At 51.7% G+C, this 28000-nt stretch overlaps 1 long non-coding RNA gene across 2 annotated transcripts; it reads left to right on the forward strand.

Annotated features, from left to right (window-relative positions):
• Positions 1-19756: 19756 nt before the first annotated feature.
• LOC121817609 (uncharacterized) lies at positions 19757-26789 on the forward strand. 2 transcript variants are annotated; one of them, XR_006057615.1, is made up of 2 exons: positions 19757-20664; positions 22678-26789. It is a non-coding gene; the product is annotated as an uncharacterized LOC121817609 (long non-coding RNA). The 2 variants fall into 2 exon arrangements; XR_006057616.1 differs by having other exon boundaries at positions 19757-19930.
• The last annotated feature ends 1211 nt before the right edge of the window (positions 26790-28000 follow it).

Genomic DNA, 28000 nt, shown 5'->3' on the forward strand with positions numbered 1-28000 from the left:
AGCTGTCAGACCGGAGTGTGCAATGGGTTTAAACAAACACAGGGAAGGTTCTGTGGAAACACCCAGAAGGAAATCCCCTCCTGTAAGGGTGTGTGGAACATTATTCCATGGCCACACATACCTCTGTCTTTCCTCTCCTCCTTCCAAGTAAACACATCACTCTGTTGCATAGATGGCTCGGGGCCCACCCAGGTCACTTTCAAATTCAGGTGTCAGAAATCACGGTTGACATGGAGCAAATTGTTTCTAAGTATAGTCATGCTGCCGCTTTGATACAGATTCCACCAGGGACTTTCTAAAGGTATTTATACACGTGCCTGAGATTAACTGGAGGGCAGTTTTTCCTCTCAACTTTAATTCCCAAAAAAAAAAAAAAAAAATCATTCAAGAATTGCCCTTGAGTCTGTTACTCTGGAGAGCTGAGAGAACACCTAAATACTAGACGTGTGTGCATGAGTGGATGGATGGACAGATGGATACGTGTCTGTGCAAGAGGCTGATGTATCACATTGGCAACTAGTGAGTGAAAAAAGAATGCAATTTAAGAAAACAAATGTCTCTTCCCCAGATGCACACTTAAGCCTCCATAATTTTGGAATTAAATTGTCTGAGTTCAACCCCTACTGCTGACACTGACTAGCTGAGTGACACTGGACAGGTCACTTTTTGCTTTGCCTCCGTCTGGGGCCTATAATAACCCCTATATGCAGTAAGTTGAATTATTGACCCCACGTAGGTTATTACACTTTGATATCCTGTCACAGCGTCATAGTACATGGAACATGCTTCCCTATCCCTTGAGTTTGGACTTACCCACATGATTTGCTTTAGACAATGAGATTTTGAAGAATGTGGTTGAATCAGAGGCTCGACATGTGTTGCAGGCCTGGGCTTGCTCTCTTGTGCTTTGAATCCTTAATGAGAACAACACCAACACATCCTGAGAAGCTGCTGCTTCTCCAGCAAGGCCTTAAACTAAACATACATGGAGCAGACCCACACTCAACTTGCAGCTGGGAACCAAGTGATTCCCTCACACAGCTGGAATTTGAACTGCCTCCGCTGACCTATAAACACATGAACAAGGGGGAAAGGCGTGTTGCAAGGTGTATGTTGGAGTTTGGCTACACAACATTATCATGGCAGTGGCTGACTGATACATGCCCTCAGGGGGCTGGCGTGAAGATTCATGACACAGTGACTGAAAAACACTAAACACAATTCTTAGACCCTAGTTAGAGCTTAGGGACATTAGCTGTTATCAGTAATCAATGCTATTGAAAGTGGCTTTGCATGTAACAGTCACATGAGAACTGTTATTCCATTGGTTAATTGAATTCATGAACAAATATTAGTTGAGTAAAGATTCTATGAGACAGTGCAAGCACATCAGAAAACCGGAAGACCGAGGACCTGCCATGATCCCCAAATCGCATTCGTTTACTCATTCATTCATTCATCCAGCAGACATTCCCTGAACCTTTGCTGTGTGCCGCACACTGGCGTGAAGGTGGGAGCTACTAAGATGGTTAAGTCTCCATGCCCTCCTAAGAATGCTGACCTACACGGCACCCTACCATGTGACACACCCCACGAAGCACTTCCCCTGTGCTATATCATTTGACCTTCACAACAGCCTCGTGAGCCACTATTATTGAATCCCCATTTTTCAGATGAGGAGCCTGGGGCTCAGAAACAAAGCAACACCAGAAAAGACCAAAGGCCTCTCTATGCCTTCAGTGTGTACTAGTGTCAATGAATTCAAGCTCACGGAGGGCACACCCATCAAGTAAGCGCAGTGAGAGCAGAGGAAAGAGGTGGACACAGCTGTGTCAGTCTCCTGGGCTCATGCGTGTGAGTTGCTCAGGAAATATTGAGGCTCGGAGAGCCAGGTTCACTTCTGCCATCAGCTGTCTGTAAGACCTTGAGCCCCTCTCTTGCTCTCTTTCCCCAACTGGAGGGAGGAAGGACCTTGAAAGCTGCAGCTCTGGGATCTTATAACGCTGCTGATACAACAGGCATGGCTGTTGGAAGTTCATTTTGAAGGAATGAAGTGATGGGAATCGCAGTTCCAGGAACTGGCCCAACAACTTGAAAACAGAGAGAGCAGGCCATCTGGGGGGAAAGGAGACAAGGTCAGGCCATGGGCACTGCGTGTTACAAGCCCCAGCTCAGCAGCCGCAACACTGCTTCCGGTCACTGCACTGTAGGAGCCTGGAGACCAAAGCGTTTGGGGTCTCCCCAGATCCTCCTATCAGAATGGAATGCTCCTTTTATTTTTAAATATTTATTCAATTTTAAATTTGGCTGCAGCGGGTCTTAGTTGCGGCACGTGGGATCTTTGCTCTTCGTTGCAGCCTGAGGGTCTTAGTCTCGGCACGAGGGATCCAGTTCCCTGAGCAGGGATTGAACCCGGCCCCCTGCATTGGGAGCTCAGAGTCTTAGCCACTGGACCACCAGGGAAGTCCCAGGAATGCCCCCTTTTATATGTCAGAGGACTTACTTATCACCTAACTGCTTAATTTTCAGTTAATGCTTTAGCAGAGCCTGGGATAAAGTTCAGTTCACTTTCACTTTATTCCCAAGTGTGAGGCTCTTTCCACAGGGACAGCCTGGGGTAGAGGGGTACGGAAAGCTACTGGAGTCAGAGTTTCTGCGCTGGGGAGGGCTGCCCCTGGGGGCACTGGGGGTCCCTGGGTCTCATGCACCAGCTCTCAAATTTGTTTCAGTGGACGTGGCTTCAGCTCTCTGCCACTAGCAACGACCTGCCTCCAGCCCTGTGACTTTGACGAATTTAGACTGCTCGGTAACCTGAAGTGCATTTCAATTTCATAAATTTAAAAATACTCTGGTTAGACAGATCCCTTCTGCTGTAATGCATCCATTAAGTGCACTTTAAGCCAATTTTGGTATGCTAATCCATCACAAATCGACGTGAAATTTTAGGTTCTTGTGAAGATTTCCTACACTCTATCCAAAACCTCAACCGGATTTAGGATAATAGCAAATACCTTAAAGCTATGGACTTCAACTCTGTTTCAAAACTTCAGTGAAGAAAGCAACAGGCCAGTTTTAAACAAACACCAGAACAGGTGTATCTACATAAGAGCTGCCTATTCTAACGGGGTGGCCCAGGGGGTCAGTTCACTTGCTCTCAAGATGCTCCCATAGCTGGAAGGCTTTAGACTTTACTTTGGAGATCCCTCCAGGGAAATCTGAGAGACTGTAAGCCCTATGAGGGTGAGAACAGGATCATGTAAGTCTCGATATTCCCAACCCCTAGCTCAGAGCCTGACGCAGAGGACATGCTCAACTTCCGATGAATGCCCCAGTTGGAATTTCCTGGCTTGATTAGCAACTTATCCACCAAACTATTTTCTAAAATCAAATGCTTTCCCCACCAATGAAGGCTGGGGATCCTACAAGCACAGGCAGAAACCTCTGAAGGAAAATCGGCTGAGGATTCCAAGCCATTTTAGTGATGACAATGTCATCACCTCTTTATCCTCCACGAGTCAGCGTATGGCCAGTAATTGGCGATGCAAAGAACCTACGGGTGATGAGAGAGACATAATGTCATTGTTATCACCGTCTAAGACTCTTTCGCTACCAGCTGTTAACGGGCATCGCCTATTAACTGGATGTTTTTAGCTGCCTAATAGACACTTAGCCAATAAGGTTTACAGCCGATAGCATTTTCACTTTCTTGTTTCTGTCATAAGATCTCCAACCCACCCGACACAAAAATGAGCTGTTGATTTGGTAAATTTAGAGCAGCACTGCCTGCCCTGGTTGTGAAATACCTGAGCCTTCTAAATACATTCCACTTTCCTGGTTGAGCATTTAATTCAGCAGAGTGACACACCCACACGCAGAGGCTCCTAGCAGGTTGTGGTAATTTGCATCCCCTTCCCTGCCCACCTTTGCTGCTGGGTCCAATCCAGACCAGACCTGTTTCACCCCTCGCTACCCCAGTTCTCTGAATTCCCCACCACACACCTGCCCAGATGCTTGAGGCAGGCACCCCAGTGTCATCCTTAACTCTTGGCTCTTTTACCCGCCCCCGCCCCCATCTCCCATTAGCCATCATCTTCTTCTCAAGCCTGCTGATTTTAGAAGCCTGGGTTGCCTTTTTTTTTTTTTTTAATGCAGATTCCTAGGCTCCAGAACCAAAGATTCCACTTCAGTAGGTCTAGGGTAAGACTCTAGGATCTGAAACTCTGGGAGTGGTACGTGGGGATCTGTATATTAAACAACCCTCTTCCCGCTCTTTCCCTTGGGCCTCTTGCAGCAGCTTCTAGCTATACTCTCTGCCTCCTTTCCTTGACTTCCACTAACTGGTTCTTTCTACACACGCAGTCAGCATCTTTTCCAGCACACAATCTGAGCATGTCGGCCCCACAGTTAAACACCTACAATGCCTCCCTTGCACCCAAAGGTGAGTCCAGCCCACGGTGCCAGGTAGGGTCCAGGGTCCCTCTCTGTGCTGTCTCCCTTACCAGCTCCAACATGCCCATCAGCGCTGCTTACACTGCCTCCCAAAGTGGCCCAGGGACAACAGACACGGTCATGCTGAGATAAGTTCTAGGTCAGGGGCATCACCAGGCATTCCCAGGGACTATCTGCTCTTGGATGAAAGGTTAACTAGAAAAAAGTTGTTTCCTTACAAGTTTCTTCGATGACATTAAAATCCAGTGGGAGTGTGGCCCCTTCCCTGCCCCAGGATTCACATATCTGCCCATGACATGAGGGTTGAACTGGATTCTCTCTTGGGACTGAGCCCCTCCAAGGTGTCATCAGCATTTTGATTACCCATCACAAGGAGTCATGGAAGGTGATCTGCTCTCTATCTGTATTAGTCTCCTGCAGCTGCGTAACAAATGACCCCAAGCCCAGTGACTTCAAACAGCACCTTCTAACTACCGCTTGGTTCTGTGGGTCAGAAGTCTGGTAGATTCTTTGCTCTAGGTCTCACAAGAATAAAACCAAGAGGACAACAGGGCTGGGCTCTTACCTACAGGTCCTGGGGTGAAAGCCCTCCCAAGCCCCGTTCAGGTTGTTGGCAGGATTCACTTCTTTGAGGTTACCGAGGCCCCACATCCTCACTGGGTGCTGGTTTGGGTTTGGTCTCTACTCTCAGAGGCCACCGACACCTCTCCTCACATGGCCCCTTCTATCTGCCAAGCAGCAACAGCATGTCAAGTCCCTCTTATGCCTGGGACCCTGTACTCTTTCTTTCTGGGCTTCTGTGATGACACAGAGCCCACCAAGGAGAATCCAAGATTTTAAGAATGCAGGATAATCTCCTCATTTTGATAAGGTTGACTGATTAGAAACCTTAACTGCATCTCAAAGGTCTCTTTTGCCATGTAACCTACACATTCATAGCTGTGACCCCAGGGACAAAGGAGATGGGGTTCATTTCAAATTTGGCCTACCACACTTCACTGTTAGGAAATCTGAAAGGTTAGCTCCTCGTGCCCGCATCAGTTCTTCAGGGAACATCTCCTGAGCAGGTCCAGAGATGCCATGCAAGCGCTCTCAGAACAGCAGCCCTGCCCTCTAGAGGCACACCATCTAAAAGGACATGGACAAGGAGAACCAAATGCCAAGCCTATGCCAGGGCTAGAGCAGGGGCCTGGCGGGGGGCAGGTTTTTCATGCACTCAGTAGGAAGCTGGTCTGCACAAGGGTCCCCAACCCCAAGTCATCCAGGATGCTCGCAGGTTTTGCTTTATCTGGAACCTTCTGTACAGTGATTCACTTGCCACATTCTTTCACTATGCTCACATAGAAGCGATTTACATACTGAAATATATCCAGATAAAGTGTAAGGCGGCTGGAAGTTGCTTCAATAATGGAGTGTGGGAAGAGTGGGCTGATGATGGTTGGAGCTAGAGAGTGGGATGTCAGGCACCCATCTCTATTTCTGGGCTGCATTTGGAAGTGTCCACAGAAGAAAGCTGAGCACCGAAGAATTGGTGCTTTTGAACTGTGGTGTTGGAGAAGACTCTTGGAGAGTCCCTTGGACTGCAAGAAGATCCAACCAGTCCATCCTAAAGGAAACCAGTCTTGAATATTCATTGGAAGGACTGATGCTGAAGCTGCAACTCCAATACTTTGGCCACCTGATATGAAGAACTGACTCATTTGAAAAGTCCCTGACGCTGGGGAAGATTAAAGGCAGGAGGAGAAGGGGACAACAGAAGATGAGATGGTTGGATGGCATCACTGACTCAATGGACATGAGTTTGAATAGGCTGTGAGAATTGGTGATGGACAGGGAAGGCTGGCATGCTGCAGTCTATGGGGTCACAAAGAGTCGGACACAACTAAGCAACTGAACTGAATAGCAAGAAGAGTTTGGGAAAATGTATTTATAAAAGATCATGTGTTTCATCATAGATGGGAAAACAGCTGTCATTCACCATAAAAAATTGTCCAAAAGTATATATAGTTAAAAGACAGCAAAGTGGTCACATTCCAGTAAGGTTACTGATGGATGTCTTCTCCATGTTAATACTCCCTGTTAGGAAAATTAGCAAGTGTCAGAGTTTTAAGGACTTGTACCCAGAGGAGCTTTCTCACTGAGATGGATTTAAGAAGACGTAGTAGTTTTCTCTGGGCCTTCCCTGGTTGCTCAGACAATAAAGAATCTGCCTGCAATGCAGGAGACCAGGGTTCAATCCCTGGGTCAGGAAGATCCCCTGGAGAAGGGGCCTGCTGTCCCCTCTTTCCTCAGCCCAGGGGATCCACTGCCTTTGTGCCAAGATGAGGGAGGGCCTATTTTTCAGCAGCTGCCCCCAGGGGGCTGAGTTGGAGATAAGTCGCCCATTTCACCCACTGTCACTGATGTCCCCCCGAGACTGGGTCTCTGTGAGGTCCCGATGCCCTGCCGTGTGGTTCCCTTGAAACCAGCCTCTTGCAGGGCTTCCCTCTTGCCTCACAGGGGCCCGGGACCAGGAAGCCCATCCCTTCAATGGGGATGAGGGCTGAGTGGTGCTTCAGGGACCACGACTCAGACGTTTGTATGACACGTCTTGTCAGCCAAACTAAGTCATCCCTTCTCAGGGTGTGATCAGGGCCTATCGAGGTTCTTGTAAAAACAATTATTTCTTCTTTCAATTCAACTTGAGAGCTGAGTTGATATTTGAAGAGTCAAGGTATCAAATATTCATGAAATGAATATAAAATTCTTATTTGGAATATTAATTATGTGAAGGGAACAACAGAAGCAGTTGTTTTTTTTCTATTAAGCCCTGATGAAGGAGCTGTCCCCAGACCCTACTAAAAGCCTAACACAAGTAAACAAGGTCCCATGTGCAGCTGCCTGACCTCAGTGAGGACATGCCCCAAGCAGAGGCCACGATAACAACTGCACCTAAAAAAAGGGTCATACCTGGTCTCTCGAGGGCTTTACAATTCACAGACGCTTCCACATTCATTCAGTCCTTTGGGTTCCTGTTGTTGTTCCGTCACCAAGTCGTGTCTGACTCTTGGCAATCCCATGGACTGCAGCACACCAGGCTTCCCTGTCCCGCACCGTCCCCCAGAGTTTGCCCAAGTGCGTGTTCTTTGAATCGGTGATGCCATCCAACCATCTCACCCTCCGTTGCCATCTTCTTCTGCTTTCAGTCTTTCCCAGTATCAGGGCCTTTTCCAATGAGTCGGCTTGGGTCCCTGCTGTTGCTATTGTTATTGCCTAGTAGCTGCAGTCATGTCCGACTCTGTGCGACCCTATGGATTGCAGCCCGCCAGGCTCCTTTGTTCATGGGGTTTTCCAGGCAAGAATACTGCTGGAGTGGGTTGCCACACCTACCTCTTAAAGGTCCATATTGGACGTGTTAAGACACCTTTATATGAAGAAGCAGTAGGCTCAGAAAAGGGCTCCCCAGCTGGTGCAGTGGTAAAGAACTCGTCTGCCAATGCAGGAGACTCTGGTTTGATCCCTGAGTCAGGAAGATCCCCTAGAGGAGGGAATGACAACCCACTTCAGTATTCTTGCCTGGAACATTCCATGGACAGAGGAGCCTGGCAGGCTGCAGTCCAGGGGGTCACAAAGAGTCAGCCACAACTGAGCACACACAGACTCAGAAGGAGAAAGGGTCTTGCCCAAGGATTCAGCTAAGCAGCCCTAACTGTAAAGGAAGGGTCCAGTCCAAGGCCAGTGCTTTCCCTCCTAAACCCTCTTCACTCGGCAGAAGATCTCAGCCTTATTGCACCCCTGAGGAAATGCATTCCTACCTGCGGTTTACAGATAAGGAGACTGTAGCTGAGAGGGCTACAGCTGGGCCCCTTCTTCCCAAATGCCCTGTAACATCACCCACCCATCCTTCTACCCTCAGGAGGCTCCTGGCACCCTAGGACCCTGACTCATTTCTCCAGGATCAGGGACCCACGAGGATCGTGGTGTTCGCGGGTGTTTTTCAGTCCTCATGGCTTTCCAGCTCCGTAGTTGAAAAATATCAACACACCAGCACCACAGAACACAAGGTTTTCTGCACCTTGGCTAACTTCCTGCTGACTCAGCCAGGCTGGGAAAGGGCCAATGTGGTAACTTCTCCAGCGTGTGAGAGAAATATTTATTGTTGAATGGTCCTCTGTTTAATAAAATGCACTCAGACCTCTCTGCTGGGCAGAGAAGACGCCACAAGTGTGGCTGTCGTCCCAAGCCTGTCCCTTTCGTGCGGGATGATTCGTGGAGGGGGGGTTGCTGCCTTCTCTCTGGGTCTAGCAGGGCTTTCATCTTCTCTCTGCAGAGGCCAGGTGCAGCCATGACTTACAGAGGCTGGAGCAGAACTTCTGGTTCCCATTTTCACCCTGAGGTGCTTTTCCTCGATGAGCCTGGCCAAAGTCTTGACCCCTCAGCACCTCCATGTACCCATCTGTGAAATGGCTAGAATATAATGCAGGTATTAATTGACAGGTAAAGAGCCTGCCTCTGATCAGCACCAGGGTGCTCCTCCCTGGAGGCCGAACCGTAGACTCGAAAAGAGCCTTTGAAATGCCTGAGCATAGCAGAGAAAACGGCAAAGGACTCTGGGGCTCATGAAGACCACCTCTCCTGTTCAGTTGTGTGTGAGACTTTTGGTGATGCTAATGGGAACAACTCCTGTCTGCGGAGGACAAGCTGAGAGAGCCAGTTTCAGAAAGGAGTCCTTTACAGTATATTGGATTCCAAATCCCAGAGACGAGGGGGATTCATCACGTTGCTGTTACTTCAACGGTTGCAAAGAATGATGTCAGCATGATGCTCTGTGGTAAAGGTGTACATCCACACGCCATAATTAGCACCTCAATTCTTGTCCCTTAAGCCCTCCTGGCCTGCCCCCAGATTGGATATGTTCAGACTGGGCATTGATCACCAGCTTCAGAACTTCCCTGGTGGCTCAGATGGTTAAGAATCTGCCTGCAATGTGGGAGACCCAGGTTCAATCCCTGGGTCAGGAAGATCCCCTGGAGAAGGGACTGGCAACCCACTGCAGTATTCTTGCCTGGGAAATCCCATGCACAGAGGAGCCTGAAGGGCTACAGTCCATGGGGTCACAAAGAGTCGGATGAGACCGAGTGAATAACACTTTCACTTTCACACTTCAGAGCTTCTGCAGCTGGGATGACGCAGTAGGGGGTGGGTGCTTGTGCTTTGAATCCATCACCCTCCCCTTTGTTCTTCCGGGACTGGCCAGTTTCCTTGTCTCCGCCAGGTGTGCCCAGCAGGGGTCTGCACACGGAGGGTGACTGACAAACCGTGCCCGGCATGGGACAGGGGAGGCAGACAGGAGGTCTGGGCTCTGTGGACTGATGACTCTTTAGCCCAGGCCTCTCTCCCAAGCCCTGTTACATTCCATGGCCAGAGCAGAGGCAGGGAAGTTCATCTTCCCTCAAAGCTACCCCAACCTCCCTGATCCCATCTCTGACCAGAGGACCCAGTGAGGAGTCTGGGAATCGCTTCGCTCTCATCCCTTCTTTCCAACTTGCAAATGGTCTCGATTCTGTTTGTTGAGAGCTCAAGGCTTGCCCTCTCCTCCCACCCCATTGCTGTGGCCCCAACTCAGGCATCCACTCCCGTTGCCCAGATTCTTGCCTCCCAGTGAATCTCTCTGCCCCCAGCCACGCAATCTGTAGCAGCCAGAACCCTCCAATGTGACCCACTCTCTCAGCCTCGCCACCACCCTGCCCTCAGCCCACACCTTCCTCGCTCTCCTAACTGCAGGAGCCCTTATCTGCTTGAACTTTCAACACGCCTGGGCCCTCCCCTCACCTGGAAGGCTCTCCCCACCTCTGCCCTCTGCATTTCCCAGCGCTCCCTGTGGTTCGATGGGACCACGTGGCAGATACTGGTCAGGGGACTGCCAATAGGATGGTGCGTGTCATTTCTGGCCGAAGCACAGAAGAGGAGATGGGCGCTCTCCCTGTGATGTCTGGGGAGGGGTGGACCCCCCCACCCCAAGCCAAAGCAGACTCCATCACTGAGTCACCACAAGGCGGACACCTCATGGCCAGTCTCAACATACATGGCCTGTGTGAACACAAAGCAAATCATATGTGTCGACCCCCTAAGATGCAAGCCATGCAGTGGCTGTAGCAGAGGCCACACCCACCCAGACTGATGGCCTGCGGAACTCCCTTCTCTCTTCCACGCATTGAAGAGCCACCCCCGCTAGAAGAGAAGGAACTTGGTCATCACCATCCTTGCAGTCGCTGTCGCCACCATCATGCTGACCATCTGAACGCTTTACACACATACCCCATCTCATCCAACCCTCGTGATCAGGTATATACTGTTTCTTCCTCCCATTTTCCAGACCGGGAAACTGAGGCTCTGAGAGGTTATGTGGCTTGTTCCGTTGCCCAGGTTCCAAGGGGTGGTCCATCCAAGCCCACAGCTGACATGCCCCAGCACAGCTGGATCCCTTCCGTATCCACGTCTCTATCCCCACACTCAGCACACAGTGGATCCTCGGTGAAGTTTGTTGACTGAATCCGTAAATGATGCTGACTTTCTGGCCTTCCTTTTTTTGTAGGAGACCTCAGGGGACAGGAGCTTCCCTGGTGGCTCAGACAGTGAAGTGTCTGCCTGCAACGCGGGAGACCTGGGTTCGATCCCTGAGTCGAGAAGATCCTCTGGAGAAGGAAATGGCAACCCACTCCAGTACTCTTGCTTGGAAAATTCCATGGATGGAGGAGCCTGATAGGCTACAGTCCATGGGGTCACAAAGAGTCGGACACGACTGAGCGACTTCACTTTCCTTTTCCTTTCCTTTCAGGGGACAGGTGGGGCTGCTCCTGGGTGCTGGGACAAAGTGGCAAGTGCTGCCCAGAAAGATCTCTATTATGCTCTCTCTCCAGGACAGCTCACACAAAACATTTCCTCTCAACTCAATTTGCAGGAGACTCATATGTGTGTGATGGAGCCTAGGGTTTTGTTTTGTTTTTGAAAGGAAATTCTGAAAGGAATAGGATGGACATGATCCTCGTCACTTGCGTCTACCTTGACACTGAGATTCAGAGGCCTTGGCCCCCCAGTTCTAGAATAGCCCCCAAATTTGCATAGTGCTCCTCTGTGCAGAGCACTTTTTAAGCATCTTATCTTGTTTGATTCTCAATTGTGAAGTTATTACCCCCATTTCCTAGACGAGAACACTGAGGCCCAGAGATGGTGGGCAGTCACCCCTACTCAGCCAGCTCCCAAGAAGCTCGGCTGTGGCGTGAGCCCAGGTCCACTGGGTGTCAGAGGTCATGTGACCTCTCGGCCTCGTATTACCTCTGCTTTGGGGTGGGACGGGGCGGGGGGGTGGGTAGAAGACTCTCCCTGGGCTGGGCCCTGAGACCCGCTGCCCATGAGCACTGCTGGGAGGAAGTGAGAGGAGCTTGTCTCTGGTGCCACATCTAGCACAAGGGAGCCATTATTCTGATTGTCTTCCTTCCTGGGCAAAAAGAAAATCGGACACAAGGTACCAAGTGAGAAGACTGTCTGAAAGACCTCGGGGAGACCACTTCCGGGAGGGAACGTGGAGGAGAGCTGCCAGGTGAGCAGACAGTCTGGATGTTGTGTTTTCCCAGCTGGCTGCGAGATGCCAGGCTCCAGGACAAGAGAGAGACTCAGTGCTGCCCAACAGGCCATGCCACCTTGCAACCACTCTGCTCAGCTGCCCAGTTGCTTGGCCTCCAGGGACCAGCGGGAGGTCGTTGTTTGATTTTTTTCCACCAGTTAGGCCTTATTTGAGACCCATTGAGACAGTCAGTTGGGTTTGAATTCACTACCCCCCTGCCCCAATCGCTTATCGGCCTTTTGGCTAAGACCAAGTGTGAATTCACTCCCCAGATTGGTTTGTGGCCTCTTCAGGAGACTAGAAAATCCATAACCAAAGGCCATCGAGAGAGACAGATGAAGAGAGGGTCCCTCTTCTTCCCCGGGACTGTGTAGATGCCCAGAGCAGCCGTGGCCGTGTCGTCTCGAGCCAGAGGACAAAGCCGTCTTGCAGAACCAATGGGATCGTGAGAACAAGGTCAGAACCTTGACAGCCCATCTGGAGCCTGCCCTGCTCTGGTCTCCTGGTTATGAGATGTCTGGGTGGCAGTCAAAACCACTTTGAATCGAGGCCTCTTATTCCTTAGAGTCTGGGCCTTATCCTGGAAGCAACGGAGATCAGGTGGAAAATGTGCCCGTGGATGGACGAATGGGTGGGTGGGTGGACAGATGTGTTAACAGATGCCTGGTCTAAAAGCATGAGGCTGCCATAAAGATGACCGGATCTACCAGAGGGGGGCTTTGGGAGTTTGGAGCAGAAAAGATTGGCATCTGGTAGGGGTAGGAGAGCCACTGGTCTGTCACCAGGCGTGGGGAGTTCACCCATCGTGCCACTGGGAATAAGCTACAGCCTAGAAGGATGTCAGACCTCCAGTGTGACAGTGCCCGTCACCTCTCCACCCTTGGAGACAGCGCCACGCCTGACTTGTCAACCCACGGTCATTGGAGGGCATCGTTAATTGAAAACACAACCACATAATCACGCCGCCACCTCCTGACTCCCTTTACCAGTAAACAATGGGAGAAATCTCAGATCAGAAGCCCAGGAAGTGCCAGCGTAGGGTCTTCAGAGAGCAGAAGGGACCAAATTAGGATATTTATCTTGCATGTGCTACTCCAATGAGTCACACAGCCGGAGACCGTCACCTGCTGGATCCTAGTGTTCATTCACTGGTAAGTGGACCACAGGAGGATCAGGCGCTCACCAGATGTTTGCGTGGCGTTCACCCCTATTCTCCCCTAGGAGTCTCTGTTGGGAGGCATGTGCGATCACGCACCCCTGGGATGACATTGCAACTCTGCCATTTCCTGACAGGGTGGCCACAGAGCTGCCCCTTCACATCTCTGCACCTCAGTTTCCCCAAACTTTGTGTGTGTGTGTGCATGTTAGATCTTCGCCAGGGAGGGTGGAGCTCTTGGGGGGGATTGAAGGCAGAGAATTAAGGGGGAGTGGAGAGAGGGGAGACAAGGGGAGGAACAAGGCTGGAGGAAGGGGATTCGATGGCTTCTAATCAGAAATAAACTTTTCCCCATCTTCAACCACCTACAGTTTTATTCTCTTCCATGGGTAGCTCAGATGGTAAAGACTCCGCCTGCAATGCGGGAAATCTAGGTTCGATCCCTAGGTTGGGAAAATCCCCTGGAGGAGGGCATGGCAACCCATTCCAGATTCTGGCCTGGAGAATCCCCGTGGATAGAGGAGCCTGGTGGGCTACAGTCCATGGGGTCACAAAGAGTCGGACACGACTGAGCGACTACGCACAGCACCGCACGTGTATTCACTATCACGCCTTTGAGCTGAGCTTAAATAGATTGTCTTGAAGGTGCATTCCTTGTTGGCCCTCTTGATTCCACATTATCACCACCTGGAAACAGGAGTGCTCCAGTGGAACCCAGGCTTCCTGGATTTCTCCAGCATCCTCATGCTCTGCTGGCCACAGAGACAGCCTGGCAGTTTACCTCTGACTTCAATCCTTTAAGGCTCATAGTTCCCTCTTTTCCTTTCCAGAAAAGGCCCCGTGTGGTCATTTTCCCATCATCTTTCAAATCTCCCACAGCATCTTCAAGACCTCAGCCTGTGAGGCCAGCATTACAGATTATATATGAGCTCAAGGAGCGGGACTTTCCCATGCTCATGGATGGGAAAGCCTACAAGTGCAGAAATTACATCAGTTCCAGTGGATACAGAATCCTCCTATCCAAGAAGTCAATGCAACAGATGTTTTTGTTCTAGAACATTCTCTACCTTTCTCCCTCTGACTTGATTGCCCTATAGTTTTCCTTCCCTACTGCACATGAATGGTGGTCTGAGATCACTTTTTCTGTTAGTGTAGGAAAACTCTTCCCATTCCATTGATTGTCCCTGTTGGTGACCTCCCTCCCACCGTAAGTCCTGCAGATCTTCAGAGTAGACCTTGAAGTGAACCCAGAAAAAGGAGCAGGGGAGTAGAGAGCAAGAACCAACAATAAACCTTTGTTCCACGTCCCCCCTCTTTCACACACACAGACCCTCCACCCTGGAGAGGGCCAGGCCCGAGCTGGACAGGATGTCAGTGACCTTGCCAAGCAGGCAGGACACCAGCCCTCGTGACAGCAGGGAGACTGAGAGAGAGGGCAGCCCTGGAATTGCCTGCATCGCAGGATGGGGAGGGAAGATGCCACCAGCCCCTCCAGAGGCGCTTCTGGGAAGATGCCAGCTCCGTGGGCTTAGGGGGGCTTCTAGGACATACCACCTAGCGGATGGTTGGGAGTCTCGTATCCCATTGCAGGCCCTAGAAAGTCTGGTGGGAAGGCTCAGGGCAAAACAGCAACTTGTGTTCCTAATAACGTGAACATCATTCACCGTCCACTGGGGAGGGTTTTATGCCTGTACCCTGGAGGGTGACATGGAGATGGATGGTCAGAAAAAGCCATATAGATGTCAATGTCTTCTTAAACACTCTACACGAAGGAGCCTTCTGATGAAGATGGAAATAACGCTTTGCCCTCCGGTTTTGAAAGTACCAGAAATGAATAGCCTCCTGAAGCTCAAAGAATGTTCTGCTGGGTAATATTGATTATCTTTGGGGCCAGAAATTATTTTGCAGTTGTTCCTGATTGAAAGGTTTCCTATTAATTCCTCTTGGCAGCCAGAATAAGAAATATCGAGTAACTAATTGCCTTTGAAATAATTACACCCCCAAATGTAATATCTTAACCAGTGCATCACACAGTCGATGCTTTGCTGAACTAGGGAGGTTTGGGAGGCAGGAGGAGGTCAGTCCTAGACAGAGGGAGGGAAGCTCTGAGGCAGGAGGTGATGGGGTTAATGCAGGTTGTCTGCAGCTTGGTCCTGGCTTCCATTTGCAGAGCGTGTGGCTCTCATCAGGGCCCTAGAGACACAGAAGGGGGGCCCTTTGCCAAAGGCAGCCGTTGGGTAAAGCGTGCATGTGTGAGTGCTAAGTTGCTTCTGTCATGTCTGATTCTTTGCAACCCTATGGACTGTAGCCCACCAGGCTCCTCTGTCCATGGATTCTCCAGGCTCTTGCCTGGAGTGAGTTACATGCCCTCCTCTAGGTGATGTTCCCAACCCAGGGATCGAACCTGCATCTCCTGCAACTCCTGTGCATTGCAGGTGGATTCTTTACCACTGAGCCACCGTGGAAACCCGATGGTGTAGAGCAGAGAGCACTACGCTGGTACCGGAGACCTTAGCTGGGCCCAGCTTCATCCTGCCCCACATCCCAAAGACAGCTAGCCAACCCTCGCGCTTCCGTCTCCTCTTCTCCAAAATGAGGCAGACCGAGATCAGCCTCAGGGGGTCTGTGAAAATCCCTGGCGATAACTCACCAGTGTACATGGACGTGCTTTGTCATCTGTGAATTCCTCCATTCGTTTATTTTAACAAATATTTATCTGGCCCCTGCTCTAGACCAGCACTGCTCTAGATCACCAGATGACAGCCATGAATGAAGTAGACCCAGTCCCTACCTTCAGGGAGATTAATTCTAGGGAGGCAGCCGGCACCAGCGAAACGAGTAAGGTTCTGTAGCAAGACAGGTGTAAGGAGAAAAAATAAGGCAGGGAGGGGAAAAGGAGAGAGAAGTTGGAGACAGTGTGAGTAGGCGGTGTTCTCCAGGACCTAGGCTTCGAAAGGAAGGAGGAGAAGGGGCTGGCAGGTGGAGGGAAAGTGGGGTCACAAGAGGAGAGAGACGCAGAGATGGAAGAATGTGGATGGGGGTGAACCATAGAGAAAGGAAGACCTGATGTGGGCGAGGAGGACGGGAACTTTCTTGAGTAGCGTCTTCAGAGCAGGAGGGATGAGACGGGATCCGGTACCCAAGGGCTGGATATGGGTGGTCGGTCCAGCGTGCAAGGAGAGAAGATGAAGACTGTGAAAGCAACGAGCAGGTGGGCAGGGAGCTTGTGGACAGCCTCCTAGGTTGCTCTGATTCTCTGCTTGAAGCAGGTGCAAGGCCGTCCACGGAGACAGGCGATGAGGCGGCCGTCTGTCCCCCAGTCCATGGGCTGAGCACTTCCGTGATTTTCCTAGGGGTGGAAAGGGCGTGCTTCTCAGAGAGCGATCCTGCTTCCCTTCCCAGCCGCCCCTAGGGATGTAAAAGATACCGCATGTTTTGCAACACCTCAGCCGTGTTGCCAGGACGGGGCACCTTCCTGCCCACGTTGTTTCCTGAACCCCAACTCATAGACTGGAGCACAGCGAGGCAAAGGCTGCACCTTTCTTTCTCCTTCTGGTGGGAACCCTGCTCCCATTGCTAATTTGATCACCTTTAGTACATCACTTTCAGAGTACTGGGGTGGAATATTTTTAGTGACTGTTCTAATTACCCTTAGCTTGGCCCCCTGAATGCTAAAAAAGAAAGAAAGAAAAAACCTATTAGTCATATGTTCCACAGAGAATTTTAAAAAAGAATAGAAAATGAAATAGCATTTTTTAAAAACTGCTCGACGTTATCCTAAAGACACCTTGCTTTTGAATTTCCTTTCAGCCTGAAGTCTAAGATGTGGAGGCTTCAGGAAGCGGGGTGGAGGGGCCTCTGGTTCCTGAAAGCCCAGTTCAGGTTTCCCTTCGGTTAACAGACTTGGTTCCCATCCATGCTTGATAAAATCAACACCCTTCTGTAAAGATGCTTCAGGGCTGAGAGCTGGGGGATGGAAAAGAGGAAGATCCATTTTTCCACTCTGCTCTACACTGGCGACTTCAGAAGAAACCCCTGGGATGTAACATCAGCCAGGGGGCACTGACTGGCGAGGCTCTGGCTTGGGAACAAGGCCGTGCCCTCCCCTGTCTCAGACCCAGGCGCACAGAGAAAGAGGCTGCAGTGGAGGCACCTCGTCCAGTAACCTGCACGGTGGGGATGAGGGTCCTTCAGCAGCCGGCCTGTGCTGGCATCTGTGAACTCGGAAGTCATCTGGACACAGAAGGTCCTGGAAGACAGGATGCAGCCAGGCCCTGACCAAGGTCGAAGCAAACATGGCTGCAAGGAGGCAGCCAATAGCCTTGGCCCCACCAGCTCCCAGCCACTGCGTGTGCCCCGATATCTCCCTACCCTTTGTCCTTATTTTGGCCCTTCGGCGGCATTAGGCACCCATGGTCACCCTCCTCCTGAGGGGTCGCCTGTCCCCCTCTTGGCCTGGTCCTCCCCCAACAGCCCCGGCCCTTCCCTGTCATCCTCCCCCTCCCAACCTGCTTCTTAAAAGATTTCTCCCGCAGCCCCTTCTCTGCTGTCTGCAGGGTTCCAGCCACCTTCCTGATCTTCTTTTATGCAGACAGTAATTATTTGGGCACCCGGTGTGTGCCAGGCGCTGGCCGAGGAGACCCGACACCAACATGGCATTTTCAGGGAGTTGGTGGGGGTGGGCGGCTGGGGTGGAAAGGCAGACAGTGAGAAAGAAAACATGTGGAAAGCTCCAATCTCCAAAGTCTGAACTCTTTCCCCAGTCCTCCTCGAGTGGAGGATACAGGACAGGATGTCAGCATCCCAGGCCCTGAGCCTCACTCAGCCCCAAGGCCCTCAGCAAGACATGTCACCGCAGCAGGCCCTGGCCTCAGTGTCCCCCTCTGTAGGATGGCAAGGCTGGACTGTGGTCTAGTCTCTGCTAGATCAGCCCATCCAGCAGAATTCTCTATGATGAGAGATGCGGCCTGTACCCAGGCTGTCCCCTCCCGTTGTCACTGGTCTCATGGGGGCATTGAGCACTGAGGAAGTGAAATTTTTATTTTATTTCATTTTTAACCATTTAAATCACCATGTGTGTGTAGGGGCTGCTGTGTGGGGTAGCATAGTTCTCACTGCTCTTACCCTCATCTGTAATTTTATGAAAGCTTCAGCCAGTATCTCAATGAAGTTACCTATAAATTTGTTGATTTGAAGGACAAATAAATAGGAGCATCAGAGGTGAAAACAGTTCTGGCTTTCAAATAACTTGTTTCTCCTTCCCAAGGCCAAGCCCCGACCCCCAGGGGAGACCCCAAGGAGAATCCCTGCCTTCAGCTAGGCCTCAGTTTTCCAGCTCGGTTGTGACTTCAGATTCGCTGGCAGAGATTTTTCAAGGCAGGAATAATCAAGTCATTCAAACAAATCACATCAGAATCTCAGGGCCTGGGGCTGGGCCTTGGTTGTGTGTTTAAAGCTCCCTGGTAGGGAATTCCCTGGCAGTCCAGTGGTTGGGACTCTGTGCGCTCTCTGCCAAGGGAGCAGGTTCGATCCCAGGTCAGGGATAATGTTTGGTTGCTATCTCGTCCCCCAGTCCCGCTGAACAGATAGGGACACCGAGGTCGGGAGGAGAGAGTAGAGCAATTGGTCCAGGGCATACTGAGGGTTCATCTCAGAGTCTGAACTGAAACACAGCTCCCCAGGCTGCGCAGGACCAGGCAGGCTTTGATGCCTGGCTGGTGGCCTCAGACTCAGGGACCAGCGTGCAGCACCCAGAGAGGGTTGACATCTTGCCTCCTGGTGACTGAGCTGAGGCCCAAGACGGGGCCCCTGTCCTCCTGTGTCCTCATCCTTTCCCATCAGTGGGGCGAGACCACCCTGATGCACCGCTGCTCCAAGGGCAGCAGAGAGCCATCTCCCTTCCCCAGGGGAGCGTATGATCAAGACCAGGCCCTGCAAAATGGAGAAAGGTGACTTTCTTGTTGGCGCATTGTAAAATCAGCTATTTCCTGCTCCTGAGGAAACAGATTTTCATCTCAGCTCGTCCCAGACACAGAGGGACAGAGCCTCACAGGGCACCCCACCCTTGCCTGAAGGGAAGGGAAAGGGCACGGCTGGGGTGGGAGGGGGTGAGGAGGGGGGTCAGGGAGAGAGGAGAGGTCAGGTGTGCCAGCGGCAGGACAGTCCCCAGGGCAGTGGGGTCCTCCTCCGCCTCCTGGATCCCTGCATGGAGCCTGCCTCCTCGGAGCCCCCAGTCAGGATGAGCATCGTAGCCAGCTCGGGCACCCAGGGTCCCTTCTGGAGCACAGGACCAGCCACTTCTCCGTCTGGCGCAGGGCTTCCCTGGCCTGGGAGCCTTGTCCCCTCCACTCCTGGCTCCTCCCGGACCCCTTCTGCAAACCCGCAGGCCCGCCAGCAGGCACACACGCAGCTCCTGGCCTGCGAATGTTTCTTTTGCTGGTTTTGTTTATCTCTAAAGGCAGCCTGGCCTGGTGACCCAGCCACAGCAGACCTGGGCCCAGATCTTGGCTTCCCCGCTTAATAGCTGTGTCACTTCCTCTTTGAGCTTCGACTTCCTCATCTACAGAATGGAAGCTGCCTCCCGGCTGACAGGGAAGATAAAGCTTATATAGGCAAAGTCCTAGACAATCCAGCAAGAGCTCCACGGATGACGACTGCTTTCCCCGCTCCCCCCGACCCCTCACTGCCTGCCAATCTTCAGCTTCCCTAGGATGTGGATGCAGGTCTTATTTTTCATTTTTTTTTTATTCCCCAAGCATTGCTCAGTGGCTGGTGAAGGGCTGGGGAGGTGGGCATGCTGCAAACACTCGGTCAGTGCATTAAAATTACCTAGAAGACAAGCATATAGGAGGGACTCCTCTCCTCACTTCTGCCCCAGGAATTAGAATTCACATCCATCTCCCCTTTACTGATAAACCTGACCAACAGAGCATTTTGCAGCCATTTCCTCGGTTATGGCTACACACCGAGGCCATATGGTTACACACACACACACACACACACACACACACACACAGCATCAAGTGCATCCTCTTTGAACAATAGGAGGAAATGACTGGGGACTGGAACTCTGCTGGAGAAGCGCACAATCGTTCAGAAGCCTTGTGTTTAAGATGCTGCTGGTGTGAAGAGGAGGTGGCTCGGGAGCAGGCAGGCTTGACAGCAAAGCAAAACAGGAAATGGGGTGGGGGGGCAGGGAGTGTGGGTTTGTGTGGATGTGTGTGTGTGTGTGTGAACCACCTGTGGAATGATCTCCATTCACGGATGCAGATGGAATCAAGGTCGTGGCAGCCTGGGGGGCTTTCTGGTGCCTGGGAGTTCTCTAGGTGAAGGGGGCACCCACAGAACGGGAAGCCAGAGTCCAGGCTAAAGAGATGCTAGGAAGACACAAGATACCCAGGAAAGCCAGAATGTTCTCTTGGGAAAGCTGGTTTCCGTTCCTCTCGAGGAGACTCAGGTATTGTTTGCATTTTGTCTGCACCAGGTTTTAGCTTGTGACACATGGGATCTTTAGTTGTGGCGTTCGGGATCTAGTCCCTTGACCGGGGATCGAACCCTGGCCCCCTGCATTGGGAGATCAGAGTCTTAGCCACTGGACCCCCAGGGAAGTCCCAAGCCTGGGGTCTGATTGGAAAAAAGATGCAAGGGTCGAGAACTGCTGATCAGGAGAGAAAGTCCTGGGATTCTGAATCCTAACCCTAGCCTGCCATTGCCGTGGTTAACAGCAGGACCTGCACAGAGAGCTTGGACAGGGTTTATGCTGAGGGGCTGCAAAATTCAGGAATTCAAAGTCTCTCTGTCTCTCTATGCATCTTTCTCTTTCCTCTCCATCTCTGTCTCTGACCCTCTTCCCTGAGCCCCATGGTCTCACTCCTCTCCACGTCTCTCTCTTCTCGTTTGCCATCTGCCTGAGTACCTGTGGCCTTGCAGTTTTAATGGGCACACTGAGTAGCCTCTGGGTTGCCTGGCCTAGTCCTTCGGTTAGTAGATATCAGGTGCCTGCGTGCTTGCTAAGTCACCTCAGTCGTGTCCAATTCTTTGCGACCCTATGGACCGTAGCCCGCCAGGCTCATCTGCCCATGGGATTCTCCAGGCAAGAACACTGGAGTGGGTTGCCACGCCCTCCAGGGGGCCTTCCCGACGCAGGGATCAAAACTGTGTCCCTGGCGTCTCCTGCATTGGCAGGTGGGTTCTTTACTACTAGCACTGCCTGGGCAGCTCTACTGGCTGCCAAGAGCTGTGAAGCGCCAGGACACGGGATGGGCAGGGAAGGCTGACCCTCGTGGGCTGATGCTGTCTTTCCATTTCCCTGGGGAAATAATTTGATTAGTCAGTAGCCTTAGTTCGCTATCATCCGGGTCCAGTCAACTACAGTAAGAAGTCACATAACACCAAAACGACTCAGCTTAAATCCTGCAACCAAGTTGTACAAACGTATTTTGAGAAAAGTGTTACCTCATCTGTGGTCAAAACAGTATGTCCATTTGCCTATATGTTTTCCACCTCCAGTGCCCTAGCCCACCTTGAGCCAGCCACACTCCCCTTGTCTTTAGAGCACTGTCTGAGTATCTAGCTCCCTTGCTGGCATCTCTTTTTCCTCATTCAGTACACAGAAACACACATATGCTACGCTTCTCAAACACCAAACACGAACCAGACACATACACGCAAATTACACACATACATACATGCTACACACACATTCTCACGCTCTTCCAGCACGGCTGGAGGATGTGCATCAAACTAAATCAGGTATCCCAGGTCAGTAAGATTCACCCTCAGGACATGAGGTTTTAAAATTTCAACCACTTTGGTCAAAAACCTAGATAAAGTTTTATATGCTTCTTGCATTCTGACATCAGTCGTGAGTTGAGATCATCACACGAGCGCTAGTTCCTGCAGAGAGGTCTGCTGCACCCGCGGCAGTCTGTGGCTCTCAGGCCCCAGGCTCCGGACCTCTGCGGTGTCCTTGCTCTGATCCTCTGACTGCCGTGCGACCTGCCGGCTCTGGCTGGGAGACTCACTCCTGCTCCAACCTGGGCATCACTGGAAGCCCAGGTGAAGGATGAGCCATAGGCGTGAAGACCCAGACCATCCCCTGCAGGCCTCCCCCATCCTCACTCCCAGCTCAGACATCAGATTCTAGACCCTGATTTGCTCCAAGTCTGATTTCCAGATCGGTGGAGTATTAAAAACACTTTCATGCAGTCCATTCACTTTCCCTGATGGTACGCTGAAGTCTTGGTTATATGCTAACTTGACCTTAGAGTATACTAACTAGCTCTTGTCAAAAACTAGCTTAACCTGGTTGTACAGTGATGAGCTAATTGTACACTGATTTCCCTGACTCTGCAAGAACTTGACCGGTTAGACAGTAGCTTTCCTAGTTGAAGGCTAACCAGCCCCTGTTGAACTCTGACCTGCCCTGGTTGACACGCGCCTTTGCACATTGTTTCCCTCCTGTCTCCAGAACCAGCCCTGAGCTGCGGGGTCTGAGCTGACCTCAGCCACTTGGGAGTCGGCCCCTTCCGCCTCCACGGCCCCAGCTCAGCGCCTGGTGGGTCCTGGCAACTAGTCGGTGTCTCCTAACACTTGTGAGTACGGCTCCAGGTCCAGCCCAGGGCAAAGACTGCCAAACTGCCAGGGTTTATGTTAATATTTCTGAAAATATGGTCCTGGCCCCAAGTCAGCAACTGGTTACGGAGCGGCCGCCGCCTCTGGGAGCATTATCCTCGGCCAGGGGATTTAGATTCATTGGATTTCAGCATTTATTAAGGGGGGGAAAAAATCTTACCTTCAGGGGCTCTGAAGAAAATCCCATTCCATATTTTAAAGTCACAGCCTAGATTTTTAATTTCCTAATGGATTTATAACAGATGAAAAATTACCTCTTAATATGGTATTCTTGCCAGATGCTAAATCTATTCCCATTTGGAGTTCGGCTGTGTGGCCTCTTAGCTGCTTAGCCCTGGTCTCCCTTTAGCCGCTGAGCTTCATGCCCTCACAGAAAGCTTCTTCCCCAGAGGGAGCTAGTTGGGCAGTGCCCACACCCCAGACCTCTACCAAGGGCCCTGAGGGTGCCACCTCCATCCTCACACGCACAGCTAGCCAGCGCCCTGAATGCCACTCATCAGGGGTTCGGAGCCTCAGAAGAAGCCTGAGACCTCCTCGTCTTCCCTCTGGTGAAGAATAAGGAACCAGATGGAGGCCCAGAGGCAGCCTGGGAGGGTGAATTGGATGCAAATCCCAGAAGGTGCTTCAAAGTTCTTCCCCTCCACCACTTTTTATCTGCCCAATGCCCGCTGGGCACAGGGTCTAGCCCTGCCTCCGGTCCCAGGTCCCTTATGGTGGTGGACGGGGAGGGAAACAGTGGAGAGAGGGTGTGCACCCCATGCCTTCTCTATGGCCAACAGCGTGCCAAGTGCTCTCAGATGCCAACAGTTCTCATAAGAACAGCATTTGTTCAGCTGTACCCCGAGAGCCCCATGACTGGAGAGAAGATTCCCCCAGAGAAAGGAGTGTGGTGTTCTGAGCAGACCCAAACATAAACACATGCTGTGTCTTCCCCTCCAGAATATGTTGTCTACAACTCAGAGCAGTTCAGAGATCATCGTGGGGCTTGTGCATTAGTCTGCTCAGGCTGTTGTAACAAAATACCACACCCTGGCAGGCTTAAACCTCTGCTCACAGGCCAGGCTTCCGGTGAGAACTCTTCCTGACTTGCAGATGACCACCTTCTCTCTGCCTCCTCACATGACAGAGAGTGAGCATCTCTCTAGTGTCCCTTCTTATAAGGACGCTAACCCCATTGTGGAGGCCCCACCCTCATCTGACTCTAATCGCCTCCCAAAGGCCCCATCTCCAAATATTACATTAGGGAATAAGACTTCAGCATAGGAATTGGAGGGGAGGGTGGCACAAACTTTCAGTCCATAATAGCTGGCAAGTGGCAGAACCCAGCCCATCCTCTACGTTTCCCACTGCTATAGCTCGGTGGTCCTGGGAGAGACCAAAGTTGCCCCCCACCAGCTGCCAAAGAGTCCCCTAACCCTCACTCTCGAGAGCCCATATCTAAGCAAGCACAAAACCCCTCTGTTGCTGTATTTCAGGGCTCCTATTTTTAGAAATTTCCATCTTGCTCCCTTTCTGAAGGCTTTGAGCCTTCCTATGCCAGAGCCCTTGAACCTGGCACCTCAACAGAGGTGAACTGCAGGTGCCCCAGTGGCCACCCACCTTGGAGCTAAGAGCATTCTTGCCCCACTGTTCTGCTAGGTGGCACACACTCCGTGTCACAAGCTCACCAGCCTTCCCTGGAGCCCTGACAGTGAAATCTGGGGCACCCTGGCCCCAGGACTCTTTCTCCTCTGCCAGGACAGGCTATCAGAGCTTTCTCTCAGGTAAGTGACCACCTCCCTCACCTTCCCCAGAGCCTCATCCCAGGAAGCCATCCAGCAGCACAGCCGTCTGTAGCGATAAATGTTGAGGCTTTGAATGGCTTCTCCAGTAGGCACAGTGTGTATTCAGCAGACCACAGAAGACACTTCCCTGGGCAAACACCACCCCATCCCCACCCTGCTCCACCCCTGGAATGACTGTCTGCCCCCAGCCCCTGTGGGACCCCTGAGAGATTCCCAGCTACCCTGCCCCCTGCGTCCTCTCACTCAGCCCTGACCAGCGGTCGGCCCTCCCAGGCCATGTGGTCCTCTTTGCTGTTTGGCTGTAACCACCACCCTGTCCCCTCACCTAGTGTCTCTGGATTTGACCAGCAGGAGTTTGAGGCACTCCTAGGCTCGCTGACCCCAGTGGCCCCAGCAAGGGGAGAGAGGAATTGCCCCACAGGGCCAGCCTAAGCGTCACAGCTGAGGGGTGGAAGCAGGGGGCAAGGCCCGGGATCCTGGCTGCCATGAAAGCTCTGTTTGAGGAGGGCAGCAGCTCCCAGCTCTGTGAAGCCGCGAAGCCCAGAAGGGGCCCTGGTCTCATCCCACATTTCCCAAGCAGCCCCTCGGGGCACCCCTGAGGGGTTTCAGCACATTTCATCTTCCCTCCACCATTGTGTGACCCTGGTTCGGTCATGTCCCCTTCTCTGCATCCCTGTCAGTCAGTTGAGGGTGTGGGTTAGACTCTCTCCTACGCTTTTTCAGCACGAGCCTCCCAAACATCCAAACTGCAGGGCCCACACGTGGGAGAAACAGGCACTTCCTCTTCCGCTTTCAGCATGTTGCAAGCCCCTTCTGTGGGACTTCCCTGGTGGTCCTGGGAGAAATATCAATAACCTCAGATGCGCAGATGACACCATCCTTACAGCAGAAAGCAAAGAAGAAGTGAAGAGCCTCTTGATGAAAGGAGAGTGCAAAAGTTGTCTGAAAACTCAACTTTCAGAAAACTAAGATCATGGCATCCGGTCTCATGACTTCATGGAAAATAGATGGGGAAACAGTGAGAGACTATTTTGGGGAGCTCCAAAATCACTGCAGATGATGACTGCAGCCATGAAGTTAAAAGATGTCTGCTCCTTGGAAGGAAAGCTATGACCAACCTAGACAGCATATTAAAAAGCAGAGACATTACTCTGCCAACAAAGGTCCATCTAGTCAAAGCTACAGTTTTTCCAGTAGTCATGTATGGATATGAGAGTTGGACTATAAAGAAAGCTGAGCACCAAAGAACTGATGCTTTTGAACTGTGGTGTTGGAGAAGACTTGAGAGTCCCTTGGACTGCAAGGAGATCCAACTAGTCCATCCTAAAGGAGATCAGTCCTGGATGTTCATTGGAAAGACTGATGCTGAAGCTGAAACTCCAATACTTTGGCCACCTGATGCGAAGAACTGACTTATTTGAAAAGACCCTGATGCTGGGAAAGATTGAAGGTAGGAGGAGAAGCAGATGACAGAGGATGAGATGGTTGGATGGCATCACTGACTCGATGGACATGAGTTTGGGTAAACTCCGAGAGTTGGTGATAGACAGGGAGGCTTGGCGTGCTGCAGTTCATCAGGTCGCAAAGAGTCAGACACGACTGAACAACTGAACTAACTACTTGGTCGTCCAGTGGTTAAGACTTCACCTTCCAATGCAGGGGGTGCAGGTTCAATCCCTGGTTGGGGAGCTAAGATCTCACATGCCTCATGCCCCCAAAAACAGAACATAAAACAGAAATGATACTGTAACAAATTAAAGACTTTAAATATGGTCCACATTAAAAAAACAGTCTTTAAGAAAAAGTCCCATTTTGCACAAATTTCCCAACAATTATTTCCCTGTTAACCTGCATCACTGGAGTGATTTTTCTCTTCAGTCACACATCACCCCTCAGGGGAGGCATGGCCCAGAAGGCAGCCTGGAGATGAGCCACATTCTGCTTGCTCTCCCAGCGGAGCGGATCGTGGTGCAGCCCCACTCCCAGCAGAGCCTGCCCCGCCGCCTGCCCGCGGGGCCATGTATAATTGACGAGGCCCATGCTCTTCGCAGGCAGCCCTGAGACACCCACGTCCATAATGCAGGATGTTAAAAGCTTCCTGGGAAGCCCTGCTCTGGTCTCCAAGAGGGATAATTAATGTAATATAGGGGTTTCCAATTATGAATCTTGCTGCAGCTTTGATTTCCCCTGCAAATGCTTCTGAGGTGTTTCCAGAAGCACCCAGGCCTTTGGTATCTGCTTCCTCGAAGGAGCTACATCCGCTCTCATCTGTTCCTTTCATCACTAAAGAAAGAAGGGCACGCCACTGGGGTCCAGGCCTTTGTGCCCAGGGACCCCAGGGCACCCCGGGGACCCCTTTGTGTCCAGGGAACAAGGGATGAAGGAGACAGCCGTCATAGAGGAACAGACTGCACTCAAGGGCCCTGCCTGTGTTTTCTCGGGGCAGGGGGAGCGGGGGCAGGCCACATTTCTGGATTCCTGCTCTCTGCTTTTAAACCATCTTCCTTGTTCTCCAAAGGGGGACCTGTTTGTAACTAGACTGCCTGATTCCGAGGATCCCGGAGGGGAAGTGGGGCTGGGCCTCTCTGTCTGAGAGCTTAACCCAGGGCTGCAGCATCCATCGGGGCTTTCCAGCAGCCTTGAGAAGCAGGTTGTCAGCCCCACTGTGGTTTACAGATGTGCCCTCTGAGCCCAGAGAGGTTAGGGACCTGTCACATGCATACACAGGAGTGGCAGGCCCTGGACTCAAATTCTGATGCTGTTCCATTCCCCCACCCCGTCGGTGAGCAAGCCCACCCTGCACTGGGCTCCTCCCTTCTCTGCAGAACGCTTGACAGGTGTCTGCTCTCTCCTCACATCCTGGGGGTAAGGTGGGGCCACTGGGGAGCTTCTTCCTTTGAAGTGGAAGGATGGAGCAAAAGAGAACTTTACAGCCACCCCCCGCCACCCCTCTCCCCTTTACTCTGCACCTACAACAGACCTGGGTTTGAGATGCCCAGGGATCTCAGAATCCTAAACTGGGCTACTGGGGTCAAAGGGACATTTAAGGGACTTGAGAAAACAACTCTGCTGAGAAGGGGACCGCTTGGCCTCAGCAAGTGGGAACCCAGGCTGGGGCTGGGCTGGCCAGGGACAGTGGGGAAGAATGAAGGGTTGCCAAGACATTGAACAGGTTCCAGCCAAGAAGGTGGCAGCTCAAGGCAGGCTCCAGGCTGGGGCTAAAACCTGGAGCGCTGAGCAGGGAAGCTGAGGCCAACCCCTCCACCCCCACCCCGCCCAGGAGGGCAGAGCACGCCATCACCTTAGGGTGGGGAGAGGCTGCGTGACTCTGAGCAGTTACCCAGGGCTCGTAGCCAGCACATCACAAGGCAGGCC

Source organism: Ovis aries, chromosome 22 (genome assembly GCF_016772045.2).
Source record: "Ovis aries strain OAR_USU_Benz2616 breed Rambouillet chromosome 22, ARS-UI_Ramb_v3.0, whole genome shotgun sequence".
Classification (NCBI taxonomy): domain Eukaryota; kingdom Metazoa; phylum Chordata; class Mammalia; order Artiodactyla; family Bovidae; genus Ovis; species Ovis aries.